This window comes from Aulonocara sp. 'chitande type north' Nkhata Bay, linkage group LG3, assembly GCF_057382095.1.
Source record: "Aulonocara sp. 'chitande type north' Nkhata Bay isolate Kocher_YH1m ecotype deep benthic linkage group LG3, A_spYH_male_GT1.1, whole genome shotgun sequence".
NCBI classification, from domain to species: Eukaryota; Metazoa; Chordata; class Actinopteri; order Cichliformes; family Cichlidae; genus Aulonocara; species Aulonocara sp. 'chitande type north' Nkhata Bay.
In genome coordinates this window covers 71,455,388-71,462,601 of record NC_141346.1, presented here as the reverse complement: position 1 = coordinate 71,462,601, position 7,214 = coordinate 71,455,388, and the positions used below count along the sequence as shown (strand labels likewise).

Sequence of the window (7,214 nt, the reverse complement as noted above, 5' to 3'; positions counted from 1 at the left end):
GTTTGGTTCTCCTGTACAGAACCTTGCAGTACAACAGAAACCTAAAAACATTATTTGTAGTTGTTATTCTTAGTTGTTCTGCTGCCTAAATACCACAGGGTCTGATTATGAAGTTATTGAGCTGCACATACTTTACGACCTGCTTAAGTTCGAGGTCACAGCGTCTGTAGAGCAGCTGGAACATAATGAAGTCTACAAGGTTAAAGTTTTCTCTTCAGTTATTGTTCTTTCTGCTGCTTGGTTTGATGGAGCTGAGAGCTTTTGTTTTTATTATTGTTATTATAATTATCATTAATATTTTACTCTCTAGAAGCTTTAAAATAGTGTTTGTGTTAAAACATTTACGTTGGTCAAACATGATGCTCTAAATCAAATAAAAGTTTGAAAATAAATGATGTATTTTTAAATGCTGCAACAAATGTTCACAAAAAGTAACTATAATTAAAACCAGTTAAACAAAATCAAATGTTTGAATCATGCTTAACCAAATGCCAGGCTGGAGAGCTGAACCTAAAGTATACGTAGAAAGATTTCAACATGTGAGCAGTTTTTAATGTTTTTATCACATATAAATGTCACAGCAGTGGGTCCTGGCCCAATGCTTTGTGTTTTTGGTTTTCTTTGACTCTTGTTTTTCTTGGTTTTTGTTCTTCTTATTTATCAGGCTCTCAGTAATCTTAGTTCTCCCTCCCTCAGTGTTCATTTCAGCCTGTGTTTAGTTTCTGTTCCCGTGTCCCACGTTTCATCGTTTCATGTCGAGTCAGCCCTGTCTCTCTGTTTCCTGTGTCTCCCCAGTCAGCCCCGCCTCCCTCGGGCACTCATGTGTGATACAGAGTAATAAACCTGACTACATTTGCTACACTCTCTTTATTACCTGTTACTTTAAAATTCATACACTAATTATGTCTGCCCATCTCTCTAATGTGAAGGTCAAAGGTCAACATCCCAGTGACATAAGAATAATCCCAAAGGGGCAAAGGCAGCGGTTAATTTAGCACATTTAGCATTAAGGGTACAGCAAGGATATACTTTTACTTATTGTGGCAGGGGTGTGGTCTCTGGCCTGCTGCAGTGGAGGCTGGTGGCGGGACATTGGACGGCACAGGTGAGGGTGATGGAGCTCATGACTCTCCCCTTTATAGTGACGGAGGAGACTGGCGTGGGGGAAGCGTGTAGTGGAGGAAGCCGAGGAGAGAGCTGGTTTCTGGCTACAAAGACGGCGTCAAACCAGAAAAGATTGCTCGTGGTCAAATGTCAAAGGAGCTTGCAAAGAAAAGCGTCTGGACTTCTTTAAGTTACTTGAAGACGTTTCACCTCTCATCCGAGAAGCTTCTTCAGTTCTAAGGTCAAATGGTGGAGAGTCCCAGATATAAACCTAGTGGGAGTGACCCCCCAGAGGGACAAAAGGACCCCCTGATGATCCTCTAATCGCCTGAGCCAAGGTGTGAAACTGGGTGTGGGCCCCAATCAGCCAGAGTTTCGGGTGAGTTCATTGTGAAACCTGGCCCCACCTTATCATGCGGATTCCTGAGGTCAGATGGCCCAGGATGTGAGTGGGCGTTAAGGCGTCTGGGAAGGGATCTCAAAACTGGATTATTGATGGCAGAGAGTTGGTGTCGTAAACCCCGCCTCTGTTCAAAGATGGTCGCTCACAGTGGACATAGCTGCTTCTTTCACTCCTCTTTCAAACCATCTGTCCTCTCTGTCCAAAATGTGAACATTGGCATCCTCGAAAGAGTGTCCTTTATCCTTAAGATGCAGATGGACTGCTGAGTCTTGTCCTGTGGAGGTGGCTCTTCTGTGTTGTGCCATGCGCTTGTGAAGTGGCTGTTTGGTCTCTCCAATGTAGAGGTCTGTGCATTCCTCGCTGCACTGTACAGCAAACACCACATTGTTAAGTCTGTGTTTTGATGTTTTGTCTTTCGGGTGAACCAGTTTTTGTCTGAGCGTGCTGCTGGGTCTGAAATGCACCGGGATGTCATGCTTGGAGAAAACTCTCCTGAGTTTTTCTGATACACCGGCTACATAGGGGATGACAATGTTGTTGCGTCTGTCTTTCTTATCCTCCCTCGCTGGTGTCTGATCTTCTTTTCTGAGCCTCTTTGCTGACTTTAAAGTCTAGAAGCGCTAGAATAAAGGTTTTTAGTGGTTTTATTATAAGGGTTTTATTATTATATAATAATGATAATAATAATATCAATAACATTGAGGCACATTGTGTGGAGGAGGTTCAGTCATATCCTGATCATCCAGACAGATTTGATGTTTGGGAACAGCTGCTGTGTAGAAATGGTCTGACTGGTCGCTGTTACTGGGAGGTCGAGTGGAGAGGAAACGTTTTTATATCAGTGAGTTACAGAAGCATAAGAAGGAAAGGAGACAGTTATGACTGTGTGTTTGGACTCACTGATCAGTCCTGGAGTCTGATCTGCTCTGATCGTGGTCCTCAGTCTGTCAGGCACAATAAGAGTCAAACATCCATCTCCTCCTCCTCCTCCCCCTCCTCCTCTGTCTCTAACAGAGCAGCAGTGTATGTGGACTGTCCTGCTGGCACTCTGTCCTTCTACAGAGTCTCCTCTGACACTCTGATCCACCTCCACACCTTCAACACCACATTCACTCAAACTCTTTATCCTGGGTTTTATGTCTCTCCTGGTTCCTCAGTGTCCCTGTGCTGAGTGGAGTGTAAAGAGTGTCTCCTGTTACAGAAACACTCTGACTGTTGAACAGATAGTTCAGTCTGTACATGTCTGTCTCTTTCACTCACAAACACGTTTTCAGATTCATGGATTCAATCAGTTGATGTTTGAAACTCTTCTAAATGATTCCTTGTAAACTTCTTCAGTCACAAACAAACAGGAAGTGATGTCACATGTGTTCCTGTCCACACAGCAGAATGAGTCTATTGCTGACAGTGATGTACAAACAGAGTGAGCATTTCTGAGGCCCAAAATAAACTGAGTAGTTCACTGAATGAACAATGGACTGTGAGCTCAGTTCCTTCATCATTAGTATGGATTATATATGTATATGTATTATATTAGTATCATATATATCAGGTGCTGCTGCTTTCAGTCATTGTGCAAATGTGCTGTTTGTAAGCTTGTAAAGCTGCAGTCAGCTGAGACTGAAGAAGTCACCTGATCAGTGAGCAAACGTTTCTGAAAACGTCCAGATGAACAGAATCAACCTTTTGGGATCAGCCAGCAATGCAGCATCATTGTTGTTCAGCTTCAGAGGTTTGCAGGAATGAACTGATGACCAGAAACAGCTGCAAAGTCCAAGAAAATACCAGCTGGAGTTCAGCTGCATTTGAAGAAGTCAAAGAAAAGTAAGGATGGCAAAGGGCGACGTTTTCTTCCAAAGAGCTGCAAACATGGTCGACGCCTCATTAGAAGAATCATCTGGACATTTGTGAGGAACTCTAACCAAGAAAGCAACGTCACACAGATCCAACAGACAGTTTCCATGACTGCAAGTGTTGAGTGGAAAAATGCTACATTGCATTATTGCATCCTCTCACCACAGGAGGCGCTGTTGGCACCACTGATTGCTGATCAGCTGTTCTCTGATGATCTGATTGATACTGTGAATAACGGGACTCACTGAACTCTGTGACACAGTGAAGATTACAGAGTTTAACTTCAACATCTGACTGACGTCACACAGACAGAAGGATGAACCAGTGAGGCACAGAACACAGTTACTGGAGATACTGGATCAGCTCCATGTGAACCTCTGATGGAGAAGCTGCTGAGCCAGAGAAACATCAGGACATGACAGCAGCTGCACTTATCTAACAACATGTAGCAGAGCTGATCTATGTTAGAGGATCTATCACAGCAGCTGAAGCCAAAGTCCAACACTGGATACCAGCTGAGCCTGTGCTGAGTGTAGTGTTACAGGAAAAGGGCAGAAACACTGGTAGCTCCCAGTGATGCTGACTGGGGCACAGAGCTGAATGATGCAGCATCAGGACACTGTTTCAGTCTGACTGACAGAGAAACCTGTAGCTGTATCTACATGTGAGGCAGAGGCCACACAAGCAGCTTTCTATGTTTCACAGTGACTGAGATCTTCAGTGGGGGTGGACATGCTCCTGTACAGACCTCTGAGGAGAACCAAGGTGCAGTCAAAGAGTCCAGTCTGTCCTCACAGATGTGAACATGTGCTTTCATCAGGTCTGCTGTCAGCTAGCAGGCTCACATCAGAATCACTGTTCCTGAAAAACACAGTCTGTGTGACATCATCAGTCAGCTGATGGTCCCAGATCTGAATGGTTTCTGTCTCTACTGAGGAAGTCAGAGAATATCACTGAGGTGTGGATCAGGTCTGAGTGAGCTGTGGAGGGACAGCTTTAAACAGTCCACAGGTCTCACGTCCTGCTCAGTCTGGTAGCAGATACCTCGTATTGTTCCAGATGTGCTGACATCAGCAGCAGCACAGCTGTGTGATACCATGAATCTCAGTTATTGATCCAACACACAGTAAATACAAAGATCAGGATTTCTGAGAGTAATCATTATGAGTCTGAACACATGATCACTGAATGTTAGTCTCCACAATAATAAGCTAACACAAGCAAACACAGCTTTCAGCTCTTATTTTGAAACTGGCTTATTTAGAGAGCTGTGATGTGAGCGTGCCTGGCTCTGAGGCACTTGGGTCAGCCTCTGTTGTTTAGAAGTGTTACAGACTGTGAATGACACAGACCTGTCAGTTTCCATGTTTGTCTGTAACACAGCTCAGGGGCTCCATGCTGAACGCATCCATCCAGTGTTATTGATCCAGGACTGATACCAGCATTGGGATCAATACTACAACACACAATCACATGTGTCCACGTGATGTGTTTGACCAGCTTTATTCATTAATGATCAATCAGCTTATTTACTGCATCTGAGTCCAGCTTCATTTAAATGATCCAACCATGAAAATGACATCAGTCCTACAGAAGCACTTCATGCTAACAGGAAGTCATTGATTAAGGTGGAATAACACAGAGACACAACCACTCACAGCTAACCTGACCCCACTAACTGCATGTGTTTGGACTGTGGGAGGAAGCCGGAGTACCGGAGAGGACGCACACAAACACGGGAGAACATGAAGCTCTGAAACAAAGATGGTGGATTTGACCTCAGGACCAGGCGGGGTTACGGGGGCCATGACCCCCCAATAATAGATCCAGCTACACTGAAACTGTCAATTTCATTTACTTTTCCTGTTTTAAAGCTATCAGGCTGCTTTGTGGCTCACTCAATACTAAACTAAGATACTTTCAGTGTGAATCATTTGCAGGAACACAGGCAGGATTTAAAGTGCAGAACTTTACAGTCTCTGTCTCAAAGTTGGTCTGAACATGCTAACAGCTCTTTGTTTTTTTCAGTTTTCACTGGTTTGATGTAATGAAAGAAATTTTAAAGAAGCAGACGATTGTTGTTATTTTAGTTCTATAGTTTCATAAATCGTGGTGTGGATCTAAGTCAACATTCAGAATAAATAAGATAATACAGCACTTTGATGGTTGCCTTTGTATTTTCCCAGCAGTGCTCAGGTTGGTTCTCGGCTACATTTACATACAGATGTTAATGTGTTCAGCAGCTGGACTCATCTGAGGAAGGAACATTGGAAAGGTGCTCAGTGCACAACTGCATCACTAATTTTATGTAAGACCCTGTGTTTTATTGTATTTATATATTTGTAACATTTGACTCAAACACTTTTGGGAAGGATGAAAATGTTTTCAGGAGGAAGTTTTTCCTTCTGTCCGACTGCAGTACACACAACACTGCGTCTCCCCCCATTATCACACTTCCTCAGGCTGGTGATGAGCGCCCCCTGGTGTCAGTGTTGATGACGTCATGCACAGTGAAACATAAACAGTGTCTGTTAATAAAAAATCATGTGTCCATTTTCATGTTTGCATCATGTTTCTGTAAAATCATCAGCTGTTTCTGAACCTTCTTCATTGTTTGACTCATTCCAACAGCTGTGAGCTGTGATGGAGTCAGAGCAGCTTCATCACTGATGTTCAGGTGAAGCTGAACTTAATAAACTGTAGAAATGATCAGGATTCAGGTTGGATGTGTAAAACACTTCTGTGTGAGGTCGCAGTGCTTCATATGTGTGTGTGGGCTGAAGCACACACGTGTGAGTCCTCAGAGGTTTCACACACATCACTGCACACACTTATAATCCTAGTTTAAGCTTGTGGATCATATCGGACACATCAGCAGCTCTTTGGAGACAAAGATTTGAGATTTAAGATGAGTCATAGTCTTTCTATCCATGGTAGCTTCCACTGCTGAGGCTCGGGAAACATGAAGAGGATAATTAAGAGCAAGCATCAGCTCTGTCTCATCTAACTACACAGTATTATGATCATGCACTTATGTCTCAAACTAAGACACAATGAGACAAAATGAGTTCTGTGAGTCTTTAGATTATCAGTAAATTCTGGTGACAGTTTGACGCTCAGTGGAGCCATTTTTGGTTTGTGATGAGTGTTTTGTGAGCTTCTGTTTTGTGAGTCGCTCTTTGTAATTTAGAAGATCGTGCAGAAATGTGCGCGCCCTTATCTGAGAGGACACGGAGAGAGTGTCGCAGACTCGAGGTGAGGAGATAAACCTCGGAGCTGGATGGCCTGCACGTTACCCATGTGCATCTTTTCAGTGACATCAAGTGAACCCATAATAAGCATTTCTATGTCTTAGACATCATGTCCATTTCTAATGAGAGATTATTTTTAAATGAGGGAAACCTGGTCTAACAACACGCTTACAACAGAGCTAAAGGTTCACCACAGTGAGACGGTGGGACTCTGATAAGAACTGAAACACTGTGTATGAACAGCTGAGACAAAACTATATATAAACACTCATTTATTCCAGTTTAGTTTACAATGATTTTAAAGTGGAACGATTCATGTTCATGAGCTGTTACAAACACAACTATTGATTTGTCTATATATGGTCGGACTACAAGGCTCGTGTTGAGGCTCTTGGAATAATGTGTGAATTACAGCAAGAAATGATGGTTTCCCATTTTACCAAAGTGGAATAAAATCACCACAGCAAAGAAATCATGTTATTGTCTGCAGCTAAAATATATGGTGAACATGGTTTTATAATAATGTGCAAACACAACCTCACTCTGCTCTATACGAGGAGCCAACCACAGCTGTCCGGGTCTTCATCCACCACCTCCACCAT

At 43.1% G+C, this 7,214-nt stretch overlaps 1 protein-coding gene across 2 annotated transcripts in view; it reads left to right on the top strand.

Annotated features, from left to right (window-relative positions):
- Positions 1–7,214, top strand: part of LOC147336918 (protein NLRC3-like) — a 1,139,417-nt gene that overhangs the window by 873,981 nt on the left and 258,222 nt on the right. The window lies entirely within an intron of this gene.